This window comes from Salvelinus alpinus, chromosome 6 (assembly GCF_045679555.1).
Source record: "Salvelinus alpinus chromosome 6, SLU_Salpinus.1, whole genome shotgun sequence".
NCBI lineage: Eukaryota > Metazoa > Chordata > Actinopteri > Salmoniformes > Salmonidae > Salvelinus > Salvelinus alpinus.
This window is the reverse complement of record NC_092091.1, coordinates 17,571,612-17,580,568: the sequence shown is the minus strand read 5'-3', so window position 1 is coordinate 17,580,568 and position 8,957 is coordinate 17,571,612. Positions and strand designations below refer to the sequence as shown.

Sequence of the window (8,957 nt, the reverse complement as noted above, 5' to 3'; positions counted from 1 at the left end):
AAACAGAAATCACTTGGGTTTTGGGGGGGATGTTGTTTACCCAGTTCATCATGGTTGTTGTGTTTGTCTGCCGCTGTCTGAGTTGTAGACACCCAAGGAGTGGTTTCTGGTGACTTTGAAAGTAAGGCCCCTGTAGAACCCAACCTGTAATCCCAAATTTCTTCAAATGAACCAGGAGTAGATGGGAAAGTGCATTCATTATGAAAAGGAATAAACAAGGAAAACAACTTCAGGAAGTAACTTCATCATGATCTAGGCCTAGTAGCTTAAAGAACCACAGTGGCTTGAGGAATTTTCCTGGGCGTAATGGATATAGGCTATAAGTAAGAAAATAAAGTCAGTTGGTTTCGGACTGTTGTGCTTAATTCAGCCAGAGGGGTGCAAGAAAGGATCCAAGTCTGCCTTGAAGTTCCGGGCTCGCCGTGGTAACGTCGTGGTAATAGGATCTCCTGTTTAATCGTTTACTGCAGCGGGGGAACTGAGCGAGCGGTTTCCATTCTCCAGCACTGCTGGTAAACGTTTGTCCCAGTGACCACAACAAAGGAAAGACAAGTTGGGTGGGGGGCACGGCCCAGTGTTGCCCCCAGTGTGACTGTGGATAGGGGCTCAGGGTTCCCCCCAGTGTGACTGTGGATAGGGGCCCAGAGTTCCCCCTAGTTTGACTGTGGATGGGGGCCCAGAGTTTCCCCCAGTGTGACTGTGGATAGGGGCCCAGAGTTCCCCCTAGTTTGACTGTGGATGGGGGCCCAGAGTTTCCCCCAGTGTGACTGTGGATGGGGCCCAGAGTTCCTCAAGTGTGACTGTGGATAGGGGCCCAGAGTTTCCCCCAGTGTGACTGTGGATGGGGGCCAGAGTTTCCCCCAGTGTAACTGTGGATGGGGCCCAGAGTTTCCCCCAGTGTGACTGTGGATCTGGGCCCAGAGTTCACCCAGTATGGATGGGGATCTCAGGAGATGATGGTTCATTGGGTCCCATAGAGTCCAATAAACCCTTGCTACCCACAACCCTTCACCCCTATCAACTATCCTAGTTTAGACTAGACATCCCTCGGCCCGCTACAAACCAAGCCCTGGCTTCTGGGTAGTGCTCTGACATACTAGTAGTCTGGTGGTTATAATGTCTGAGGACTTCCCAGGTTTCACCAAGTTTACAAGCTTAGGCCATAATGTTAGCTATTTTGATGGTCAGATTGACGTCGACAGGTATTCCACACAATTCATTGTGGTCTCTCTAAAACATACTCTCACATTGTTGAAAGAGATAAAGTGTTTTGTTTATGTGGCCTGAAAAGGATAGAGCAAAAAAGGATCAGTACATTCAATCACACTGGCAGCAGCATTCATGCTCCCCACTTCAATGCTACTAAAGATTATAAGAGCCATTTCCTTCCCTTTGTTCTCACAACGAACAAACAGCTCAGCTCAGAACACTGTGACATATATTTCATCATGAACCAGCAATGGAGGCCACTGCACACTTGAGGTAGGAAACTTTGTTCCTTTGTTGAAAGGTGGTGTGTAGGGGGATCGGGGTGAGGCTGAGCTCTTAGAGTCCCTAAATCAACAGGGGGGTTAGAATCCCCAGATGGACCGACGGATGGCAGCCAACGTTTGGGTGATGGAGTGGCATGGACTGCACCGTTCGCTGGCCGGCAGCCACCTTTTGACGGTAAAGGTTAACCATTAACCACGCTCACTTTGTGCAAACTGATACCAAAACAAAAACATATTGATGGATTTCCCTTGCTCCCATTATGAACAAAGAACAGACAGGCATGCTTTTCAAAAGCAAATGTGGCGCATTAATAATTATGCAGCAATAGTGGGCCATGTTTTTGTTTTCAGCTTTTGTGCAGAAATTCCTCATGCCTATTTGCCAACTTCAAAGGCCCTGCATTCATTAATATCAGAGACGACCTCATCCTCTGTCTCTGTGTGGTTGCCGGAGAGCTTAATAAAGACATTCTGATGCACGGAGTGAAACTAAATGTTAAGCAGTCAAAGATCTAACAATTGCAAAAGAAAAGATGGAGCGATGGGAACTCTGACTGTCATTAATGCTAAATATTTTGTTTCCGACGCCCTAAAACCCGTCCCCTAGGGATATTACTGTTGATGCCTGTGAACTATTGAGTAACCCTTTGAGTCTTGATTCAGAAAATGATGTCTATTAGGGTGTATACTGAGACAGTGGTTTGGAACAATAGCATACAGATGTGTTGTTATGATCAGAAACTTCGCCTTAGGATACATCCTTACACTCTTAGAAAAAAAGTGTTCCAAAAGGGTTCTTCAGCTGTCCCCATAGGTTAACCCTTTTTTGGATCCAGGTAGAACCCTCTGCGGAAAGGGTTCTACGTTGAACCCAAAAGGGTTCTATCTGGAACCAAAAATGGTTCTTCAAAGGGTTCTACTATGGGGACAACAGAAGAACCCTTTTAGGTTCTAGATTTTCTAAGAGAGTAGATATAATGGATTTGTTCATATTACTTTGCTGGATATAAGATATTAGATTGTTAGAAATTGCTGCTTATGATGTGTGTGTGTAACAGCCCTACCGTGGATAGATTGCCTCTCCTATGCAGTGGGATCCTGCGTCATTAGGCCTATATTGACAATAATAAAGATAACCTTACTTTTTGTAACCCCTCTATTAGAGAGAACTCACAACAGTAAATCACAACATTACAAAATCTTGATAGACGTGAGAAATGTATATGTAATAAAAATCATCAAATCATGGCACTGTCTTTTCTGACAACCAGTCCCTTGGTATGAAGTACAGTGTGTCCACCGGCGACCATCACCCGTCATCGTCCTCTCTCTGTATACAAAACAGGTCATTCATTCTGCCATCCCCTAGCTTTAGCTGAAATGACACCCCTGTTAACTTCCATGGGTATAAACAGAGTGTGTGTGGATACGTCTGAAGCGTGGCTGAAATGAAGTCTTCCCTCTTATCGTACTACCTCGTCAGTTCAAGTGCAGGTTATTATTACCGCAGTCATAGGTCTGGTGAGTGATTCGGTAAAGAATTACTGGGTGTGATTCCAGTCCGTCAGTATAAAGTGCTGATTGCCAGTGTCAGGCGCTGTGGGCAGGTGCTGTAAATTGTAGTTCAAGACAATGACACGCCTGAGACCAGTTATCAAAACATACAGTGTGTAATGGTTTCCTTGTAACCAGATGCCAAAATAGGACCTGCATGGTGACTCCCAGAGTGTGATGGAAATGGCACAATTTTTTTATCCGAGCCCCACAGGTCCTGACCAGAATTAGTGAACTATATAGTATACGGGATAGGGTATCATTTCAGACACAACCCAAGTGTTCCAGGGTCAAAGGTTGACGACGCCAGCCCTATCCCTGCGTGGCGGACCTTCTGAAGCATGAGGACATGTGAGAGAGCACAGTGGGTCCGCAGTGGGAGGACAGTAGGGTGTGTGTATGCAGCCTCAGACAAAACAACACACTGACAGACATAGCAAAGTCTCCAGTTGTTTTCACTACACGGAAAACTTAAACTTTTAGGATCAAGAGGTCAGTGATGTCAGGGGAGTCTTAGTAGAGGCATGGCAGGGTGTCGCCATAGCGTCAGGGTTTACAAGCACTATTCTCATAGGATTCCTCAATGGACAAAGTGCAAATACTTACATTGCTCTCTGCTGTAGTGGGGCTAATGCTTTATTTTCCTGTCCAAAGATTACAGTTGATCAAAACCTATTCAATATATTGAACCTTGACCTTTGACTCAGCAGTCTTGTAAGGTGACGCCTTGTTATCCAGCAACTCACAGTATCCTTGGCGATAACTCTGCAGTTGTGAAACTGTAAATGTTTTCTATATCACAGATCAATTGAACCAAAGATAAATTTTTTCATAATGTATAGTCGATTTCATTTAAATTCATAATTTTAAAAGTTTACAATGTGACCATTATTTGACTGTCAACCTTGGAATGGGCCTCTATGCTGCTTTCCTGAATGCTGTTGATACAACCCCCCTACCTCACACACACACACACACGCACACACACACACACGCACACACACACATACGAATAGGCCTTTCACATTTTAAGAACCCAGGCTACAGAGAAAAAAAAAGCTTTGGAGGAATTTTTATAATTTTCAACAGACAGCCCTTTTGAAGTGGCATTTCCCATTATTGGCTATTTACAAACCTCGCAGCCAGTATGTCATTTGGCACATGGTTATTTTCTTCAATAAACAATGTGCTTTTATTCTTATGAAGAACACATTTGTTTTAAATGTCACCGCGAGCAATAAAAGCAGAGTAAATATGCATCCGTAATAAATAAAGTCATGCTAAAGCCATCTATCCTCTCACTCCATCATCCCATATGAAAAGAGCCACTTTACAACCTGATGTCACTATCTATGTTAGGGTTGCTCACAACACTATGAACCACTCAGATCATCTCCCATCCATCCCTCCCTCCATATGATGTGCGTCTAGTTGAGCCCCGCAAACGTCACTGTGCGTCTCTCCTCACAAAATAAGGAGCAGCGATATTCTGTTCTTTTCAGGAGCTACAACAACAGAGAGACTGTGCTCTGAATTTTCATGAGTCCGTCACAACTCCCTACTCCCCGATGTGATTGATCCAGTGTGTACTCTGGCATCAGGGTGAGTTCAAGGCTGGTTGTAGGATGGTTAAGTCAGGAGCAGTAAGGTATGGAGGGTCACAACTCCCTACTCCCCGATGTGATTGATCCAGTGTGTACTCTGGCATCAGGGTGAGTTCAAGGCTGGTTATACGATGGTTAAGTCAGGAGCAGTAAGGTATGGAGGGTCACAACTCGGGTATTTTATGTTGTTCTTTGGGGTCAAGGTGGATCCCAGTGGCTAATTGATCAACTGTCTATAATTCAAAACCACAAAGCATTTCATTGATCATATGAGAAGCGATATTGGGAGTGCCACGGCCGGACTCCATAGAGGCCTAAAGAAAGGAATTAGCTCAATTTGTATTGATTTGGTTTACCACCATGGTAAAACAGTTCATTCCTGGTGAAAGCAGAAGACTGGGGTCCAGTGTGGCTCAGTTGGTAGAGCATGGCGCTTGCAACGCCAGGGTAGTGGGTTTTACATTTACATTTAAGTCATTTAGCAGACGCTCTTATCCAGAGCGACTTACAAATTGGTGCATTCACCTTATGATATCCAGGGTTTGATTGACAAGTATGACAAACGTATACACTCACTGCTGTAAGTTGCTCTGGATAAGAGTGTCTGCTAAAGGACTGAAATGTAGACAGTGTGTTGTGTTGTATATGTCTGCCATCTATTGGACAACTGTAGAAAACCCATGAGAAGATGGGTGAATTGTATGTGCTGTAATGAATAGTTAGATTGAAATTGATCTGTTGGGGGATTTTTACTCCAATCGGTCAACTCAGGTGTTATACTTAATCCAGGTTAATCCAGGTTTACAAAGCTACATTTCGTAGTAGATACAACCACAGGGAATTAGGGCATCATATCACTGGGTGTCAGTCACTACGCAAAAGTGTCCAAAGTTGCGAGGAATATATCTGAATGAGCTGTCAACCAAATGTCTTCTTTTTTAAATCATAACAATTAACCTGTCATCTTCAGAATGGATGAAAAACTACTGTAAGGTCTAGTAACTGAAATATAGATGAGGGCAGGACATTGGCATTCTGGTAGTATCCATCTAACAGCAACATTTTTGTGTTTTCTGTAATGAGAAACAGTGGTTTGCAATCTTGAGAAAAAATAAAGAAATACCCCAACATTTATTAAAAGAACTCACTTATATCCTATAACATGTGTTGCTGTGGTGGCCAGGGTCGGTTGCCAGGAAAAAGCGGGATCAGGCGAGTGCAGGAGTCAGCCCCAGCACGTGTCTCCCTGGGCCCTTGTGTCTGTCCTGGCTCCTGCCTCCGCCTTTCTTCCTCCACTGAGCCCTCCAGACCGGGCATCAGGTCACCTCAGCCCCCGCACCTCTTCCTCTCTCCTCTATGAGCCAGACACCACCATGACCACACACAGAAAGCCCTGACCACCACAGTGCCACAGCAGAGTACACAAACAAACAGGCCAAACCAGTCCAGTCCACACAGGTCTTCCCTGCTGCTCTGCTCCCCTGCCATTATGTCAACTCATCAGGCCCACGGCCCATGCTAGCTGGTTAGTCATAGGAGCTTCGTCTTGGCTTCGCAGAGGGAATCTGGCAAGAGATGTTTGCTCATTTGTCCCCACACATGTATGTGGTTTTGTAGTGCAGCAGTACAGGGAGTAGGGACTGCTGCCCCAGCCTTTCTTACTGTCCAGACTATTCAGCTTGTTGGAATCTATCCTGTTCTCCTCCTCCACGTTATACTCTGTAGACGCTGTACAGCCTATCATAATGTACATGTTTGGATATACTCTCTCGCAGTCCATCTACACAATGTGTCTGTCCTATGCACAGTCCTTCAAATAGTCCCCACGTCAGACGGTTTGTAATGTCCTTCCAGATTGGCTAAATGCCTCTACCTCTGTGGGCACGTCTTTATAGCTTCTTGTGTCAACCATTTTGTTTCACTGTGAACCCGATGGTCCAGGGGAGAGGGAAAGTTACACACACACACCTTGGCTGCGGTCCAAACATGTAAAAGACACACCCTCCTCCACTTACCCTTGCCTTATCCCCTTGGGGGAATCCCCGTGGCCATCTTTGCTGCTTGTCCAAACCATTAACCAAACAAGGGAGATTGGCAACGTAAATCCCTCAGCCCTCGTTTTTGATCGAGAGGGCGAGTGTACTATTCTGTTCACTCCGGGGGCTGAAACGCCCAGTAATTCAATTTGCAATGATTGTACATCCGCTAAGAAATGTCAGCCAAAACTTAATACCAACATCAAGGAATCAACATACAAGTGTGAGTAAAAACGAATGTAAATAAGTTGGAAATTGTGGTACTAATGCACGAGTGCACAAACACGTCTCGTAAAAGTAATATGATGTTTTTGTTTGGTTAACTTTTGGAAAATGTAGAAATAACACATTTTCCTTCAGATGATCCAGCTAGGCAGGCTAACGTCAGCTAGCGAGCTATTTCATTTACTAGCTGTCGTAGAGCAGATGTATATATGAATAAATATATAGCTAATTTAAGTAGACATATAATCATATTATAATTAGATAGATTGGTACTGTCAAATTATCACCCAAGGTTAATTGTATTGTGCTCTGTGTACAACATGGTCAGGAGAGGAGACCAAAACCTGCATTATCCTTCGAGCAGCAAATGATGAGTTGTTCACAGGGAAAAGGAATGCTGAAACGCTGGGCTGGGAGTTAGTGGAAGAGTGGGATGGGAGTCAATACTAATAACTTCAAATTAAACTTTTAACACAATAACTAATAAGTAATGGATTAGCAGTGTGTTATAGTCAATGTATTATATTGGTAACAACATAGCGTGTAAGGAAAAGGGTGTGTGCCTTTCACACCAGTGGCCCGGTTTCGCTTCCCTGCCCTGCCCTGTCATTTGCTACATTGGTGTCTGAAGTGGGATGGTAGCCGTGAGCCACGTTACAATTTTCACCAATTGGTGCGATGCGTAGGGTGTTTGCCTTTTATGCCAATCGACCTGGGTTCGCTTCCCTGTCTCGAAGTTCCCTAAAATATAATATTTGTGCTGTCTGTTTGTTAATATGTATGATTAATTAATATGTGCAAATGCTTTGTCATTATTTACAGGACAATAGTTCAGAGGATGGTGCTGGAGGGAAAGCTCACAGGTGGGCAGGCCTCAAAGAAGTGGGAGAATTTAAAGAATAAGTACAAGTTAATAAACATTGGAATGGTCATGGAAACCTTAGTGTAATTGTCATGTCATTATTGTTTTATAATCTGCTAAACTCATTGCTTTTGTTCTCCAATATTATTGGTTCAATTAATAAAATATTGAACCCAACTAAGATTCTCACTGTAAGTTATAAAGTTACATTTTAAGAGAGGCCACTGCTGAGAACTGGAGGTGGTTTAAACTACTGCACGAGACAATTGGAGCAAGGGCCTCAATTTCATCACCTGTCCTGATTTCCCCGTGCATTGTAGGTCCCTCCACCTCAGCAGCAACAGAGGTAGAGCAGCCCCCCCTGGCCCTCCACCCCAGGCCCCAGGGAGATCCCAGCAAACCCTCCCCATCTACCCCAGTGCAGCACGACAAAGCATCAGATGATGCAGCCAGCCCCAGCACCTCAACCGGAGCCCACATAATGTACACCATTACGGTTAGGGAGAGTGAAAAGGATGAAGCCAGGTTCACATGCCAGGAAACCCAAACAGAGAGGCTCATAGGTGTCCTCGACAAAATGGCATATGAAATGTAATGCAAAATGTAATGTAAAGTGTTGGTCCCATGTTTCATGAGCTGAAATAAAAGATCCCAGAAATGTTCCATATGTACGTATAAAAAGCTTATTTCTCTCAAATTTTGTGCACAAATCTGTTACATCCCTGTTAATGAGCATTTTTCCTTTGCCAAGATAATCCATCCACCTGACAGGTATGGCATATCAAGAAGCTGATTAAACAACTTGTGCTGGGGACAATATAAGGCCACTCTAAAATGTGCAGTTTTGTCACACAACACAATGCCACAGATGTCTCAAATTTTGAGGGAGCGTACAACTGGTATGCTGACTGCAGGAATGTTCACCGGAGCTGTTACCAGAGAATGTAATGTTAATTTCTCTACCATAAGCCGCGTGCAACGTTGTTTTAGAGAATTTGGCAGTATGTCCAACCAGCCTCACAACTGCAGACCACATGTAACCACGGCAGCCCAGGACCTCCGCATCCAGCTTCTTCACCTGCAGGATCATCTGAGACCAGCCACCTGGACAGCTGATGAAACTTTGCACAACCGAAGAATTTCTGCACAAACTGTCAGAAACAGTTTCAGGGAAGCTCATCTG

At 44.3% G+C, this 8,957-nt stretch overlaps 1 long non-coding RNA gene across 1 annotated transcript; it reads left to right on the top strand.

Moving 5' to 3' along the window:
* The first annotated feature begins 6,703 nt into the window (after positions 1-6,703).
* LOC139577817 (uncharacterized) lies at positions 6,704-8,441 on the top strand. The gene is made up of 3 exons (XR_011675417.1): positions 6,704-6,910; positions 7,735-7,775; positions 8,095-8,441. It is a non-coding gene; the product is annotated as an uncharacterized lncRNA (long non-coding RNA).
* Positions 8,442-8,957: the final 516 nt, after the last annotated feature.